This window comes from Falco peregrinus, unplaced genomic scaffold (assembly GCF_023634155.1).
Source record: "Falco peregrinus isolate bFalPer1 unplaced genomic scaffold, bFalPer1.pri scaffold_19, whole genome shotgun sequence".
Classification (NCBI taxonomy): Eukaryota; Metazoa; Chordata; class Aves; order Falconiformes; family Falconidae; genus Falco; species Falco peregrinus.
Window position 1 is genome coordinate 2,616,876 of NW_026599591.1, and position 5,000 is coordinate 2,621,875.

The following is a 5,000-nucleotide window of genomic DNA, read 5'->3' on the forward strand; positions in this document are numbered from 1 at the left end:
GGTTACGGTTACGGGTAGGGTTAGGGTTACGGTTAGGGTTACCTACATGCCATGCACAGCTGAGGTTTAGAGTTGTGTTTAGGGTTAGGCCTCTTAGGGTTAGGGTTAGGGTTAGGGTTAGGGTTAGGGTTAGGGTTAGGGTTAGGGCTAGGGTTAGGGTTACCTACATGACATGCACAGCTGAGGTTTAGAGTTCCGTTTAGGGATAGGCCTCTTAGGGTCAGGATTAGGGTTAGGGTTAGGGTTAGGGTTAGGGTTAGGGTTAGGGTTAGGGTTAGGGTTAGGGTTACGTATATGCCATGCACACCTGAGGTTTAGAGTTGCGCTTAGGGATAGGCCTCTTAGGGTCAGGATTAGGGTTAGGGTTAGGGTTAGGGTTAGGGTTAGGGTTAGGGTTACGTACATGCCATGCACAGCTGAGGTTTAGAGTTCCGTTTAGGGATAGGCCTCTTAGGGTCAAGATTTGGGTTAGGGTTAGGGTTAGGGTTAGGGTTAGGGTTAGGGTTAGGGTTAGGGTTAGGGTTAGGGTTACGTACATGCCATGCACAGCTGAGGTTTAGAGTTCCGTTTAGGGATAGGCTTCTTAGGTTCAGGATTAGGGTTAGGGTTAGGGTTAGGGTTACGGTTAGGATTAGGGTTACCTACATGCCATGCACAGCTGAGGTTTAGAGTTGCGTTTAGGGTTAGGCCTCTTAGGGTTAGGGTTAGGGTTAGGGTTAGGGTTACGTACATGCCATGCACAGCTGAGGTTTAGAGTTCCGTTTAGGGATAGGCCTCTTAGGGTCAGGATTAGGGTTAGGGTTAGGGTTAGGGTTAGGGTTACGGTTACGGTTACGGTTAGGGTTAGGGTTAGGTACATGCCATGCACAGCTGAGGTTTAGAGTTGCGTTTAGGGTTAGGCCCTTTAGGGTTAGGGTTAGGGTTAGGGTTAGGGTTAGGGTTAGGGTTAGGGTTAGGGTAACCTACATGCCATGCACAGCTGAGGTTTAGAGTTGCGTTTAGGGTTAGGCCTCTTAGGGTTAGGGTTAGGGTTAGGGTTAGTGTTAGGGTTAGTGTTAGGGTTAGGGTTAGGGTTAGGGTTAGGGTTAGGGTTGGGTACATGCCATGCACAGCTGAGGTTTAGAGTTGCGTTTAGGGTTAGGCCTCTTAGGGTTAGGTTTAGGGTTAGGGTTAGGGTTAGGGTTAGGCTTAGGGTTACGTACATGCCATGCACAGCTGAGGTTTAGGGTTCCGTTTAGGGATAGGCCTCTAAGGGTCAGGGTTAGGGTTAGGGTTAGGGTTAGGGTTAGGGTTAGGGTTAGGGTTAGGGTTAGGGTTAGGTACATGCCATGCACAGCTGAGGTTTAGAGTTCCGTTTAGGGATAGGCCTCTTAGGGTCAGGATTAGGGTTAGGGTTAGGGTTAGGGTTAGGGTTAGGGTTAGGGTTAGGGTTCTGGTTACGGTTACGGTTAGGGTTAGGGTTAGGGTTAGGGTTAGGGTTACCGTTAGGGTTAGGGTTAGGGTTAGGGTTAGGGTTAGGGTTAGGGTTAGGGTTACGTACATGCCATGCACAGCTGAGGTTTAGGGTTCCGTTTAGGGATATGCCTCTTAGGGTCAGGGTTAGGGTTAGGGTTAGGGATAGGGTTAGGGTTAGGGTTAGGTTTTGGGTTACAGTTAGGGTTACAGTTAGGGTTAGGGTTATGGTTAGGGTTACGGTTACAGTTAGGGTTAGGGTTAGGGTTAGGGTTAGGTACATGCCATGCACAGCTGAGGTTTAGAGTTGCGTTTAGGGTTAGGCCTCTTAGGGTTAGGGTTAGGGTTAGGGTTAGGGTTAGGGTTAGTGTTAGGGTTAGGGTTAGGGTTAGGGTTAGGGTTAGGGTTACGTACATGCCATGCACAGCTGAGGTTTAGAGTTGCGTTTAGGGTTAGGCCTCTTAGGGTTAGGGTTAGGGTTAGGGTTAGGGTTAGGGTTAGGGTTAGGGTTAGTGTTAGGGTTAGGGTTAGGGTTAGGGTTAGGGTTAGGGTTACGTACATGCCATGCACAGCTGAGGTTTAGAGTTGCGTTTAGGGTTAGGCCTCTTAGGGTTAGGGTTAGGGTTAGGGTTAGGGTTAGGGTTAAAGTTAGGGTTAGGTTTAGGGTTAGGGTTAGGGTTAGGGTTACGGTTACGGGTAGGGTTAGGGTTACGGTTAGGGTTACCTACATGCCATGCACAGCTGAGGTTTAGAGTTGTGTTTAGGGTTAGGCCTCTTAGGGTTAGGGTTAGGGTTAGGGTTAGGGTTAGGGTTAGGGTTAGGGTTACCTACATGCCATGCACAGCTGAGGTTTAGAGTTCCGTTTAGAGATAGGCCTCTTAGGGTCAGGATTAGGGTTAGGGTTAGGGTTAGGGTTAGGGTTAGGGTTAGGGTTAGGGTTAGGGTTAGGGTTAGGGTTACGTATATGCCATGCACACCTGAGGTTTAGAGTTGCGCTTAGGGTTAGGCCTCTTAGGGTTAGGGTTAGGGTTAGGGTTAGGGTTAGGGTTAGGGTTAGGGTTAGGGTTAGGGTTACGTACATGCCATGCACAGCTGAGGTTTAGAGTTCCGTTTAGGGATAGGCCTCTTAGGGTCAGGATTTGGGTTAGGGTTAGGGTTAGGGTTAGGGTTAGGGTTAGGGTTACGTACATGCCATGCACAGCTGAGGTTTAGAGTTCCGTTTAGGGATAGGCCTCTTAGGGTCAGGATTAGGGTTAGGGTTAGGGTTAGGGTTACGGTTAGGGTCAGGGTTACCTACATGCCATGCACAGCTGAGGTTTAGAGTTGCGTTTAGGGTTAGGCCTCTTAGGGTTAGGGTTAGGGTTAGGGTTAGGGTTAGGGTTAGGGTTAGGGTTAGGGTTAGGGTTAAAGTTAGGGTTAGGGTTAAGGTTAGGGTTAGGGTTAGGGTTACGGTTACGGGTAGGGTTAGGGTTAGGGTTAGGGTTACCTACATGCCATGCACAGCTGAGGTTTAGAGTTGTGTTTAGGGTTAGGCCTCTTAGGGTCAGGATTAGGGTTAGGGTTAGGGTTAGGGTTAGGGTTAGGGTTAGGGTTAGGGTTAGGGTTAGGGTTACGTACATGCCATGCACAGCTGAGGTTTAGAGTTCCGTTTAGGGATAGGCCTCTTAGGGTCAGGATTAGGGTTAGGGTTAGGGTTAGGGTTAGGGTTAGGGTTAGGTACATGCCATGCACAGCTGAGGTTTAGGGTTCCGTTTAGGGATAGGCCTCTAAGGGTCAGGGTTAGGGTTAGGGTTAGGGTTAGGGTTAGGGTTAGGGTTACAGTTAGGGTTAGGGTTAGGGTTACGGTTACGGTTAGGGTTAGGGTTACGGTTAGGGTTACCTACATGCCATGCACAGCTGAGGTTTAGAGTTGCGTTTAGGGTTAGGCCTCTTAGGGTTAGGGTTAGGGTTAGGGTTAGGGTTGGGTACATGCCATGCACAGCTGAGGTTTTGAGTTCCGTTTAGGGTTAGGTGTCTTAGGGTTAGGGTTAGGGTTAGGGTTAGGGTTAGGGTTAGGGTTAGAGTTAGGTTTAGGGTTAGGGTTAGGGTTAGCGTTAGGGTTACGGTTAGGGTTAGGGTTAGGGTTAGGGTTAGGGTTAGGGTTAGGGTTAGGGTTAGGGTTACGGTTACGGTTAGAGTTAGGGTTAGGTGTACGGTTAGGGTTAGGGTTAGGGTTAGGGTTAGGGTTACGGTTAGGGTTACGGTTAGGGATAGGGTTAGGGTTAGGGTTCGGGTTAGGGTTACGTACATGCCATGCACAGCTGAGGTTTAGAGTTCCGTTTAGGGATAGGCCTCTTAGGGTCAGGATTAGTGTTAGGGTTAGGGTTAGGGTTAGGGTTAGGTTTAGGGTAACCTACATGCCATGCACAGCTGAGGTTTAGAGTTGCGTTTAGGGTTAGGCCTCTTAGGGTTAGGGTTAGGGTTAGGGTTAGGGTTAGGGTTAGGGTTAGGGTTAGGGTTACCTACATGCCATGCACACCTGAGGTTTAGAGTTCCGTTTAGGGTTAGGTCTCTTCGGGTTAGGGTTAGGGTTAGGGTTAGGGTTAGGGTTAGGGTTAGCGTTAGGGTTACGGTTAGGGTTAGGGTTAGGGTTAGGGTTAGGGTTAGGGTTAGGGTTACGTACATGCCATGCACAGCTGAGGTTTAGAGTTCCGTTTAGGGATAGGCCTCTTAGGGTCAGGATTAGGGTTAGGTTTAGGTTTAGGGTTAGGGTTAGGGTTAGGGTTAGGGTTAGGGTTAGGGTTACGTACATGCCATGCACAGCTGAGGTTTAGGGTTCCGTTTAGGGATATGCCTCTTAGGGTCAGGGTTAGGGTTAGGGTTAGGGTTAGGGTTAGGGTTAGGGTTACAGTTAGGGTTACAGTTAGGGTTAGGGTTAGGGTTAGGGTTACGGTTACGGTTAGGGTTAGGGTTACGGTTAGGGTTACCTACATGCCATGCACAGCTGAGGTTTAGAGTTCCGTTTAGGGTTAGGCCTCTTAGGGTTAGGGTTAGGGTTAGGGTTAGGGTTAGGGTTAGGGTTAGGGTTAGGGTTAGGGTTAGGGTTAAAGTTAAGGTTAGGGTTAGGGTTAGGTAAATGCCATGCGCAGCTGATGTTTAGAGTTCCGTTTAGGGTTAGGTCTCTTAGGGTTAGGGTTAGGGTTAGGGTTAGGGTTAGGGTTAGGGTTACCTACATGACATGCACAGCTGAGGTTTAGAGTTCCGTTTTGGGTTAGGCCTCTTAGGGTCAGGGTTAGGGTTAGGGTTAGGGCTAGGGTTAGGGTTAGGGTTAGGGTTAGGGTTAGGGTTAGGGTTAGGTACATGCCATGCACAGCTGAGGTTTAGAGTTCCGTTTAGGGATAGGCCTCTTAGGGTCAGGATTAGGGTTAGGGTTAGGGTTAGGGTTAGGGTTAGGGTTAGGGTTCTGGTTAAGGTTACGGTTAGGGTTAGGGTTAGGTTTAGGGTTGGGTACATGCCATGCACAGCTGAGGTTTTGAGTTCCGTTTAGGGTTAGGCCTCTTAGGGTCAGG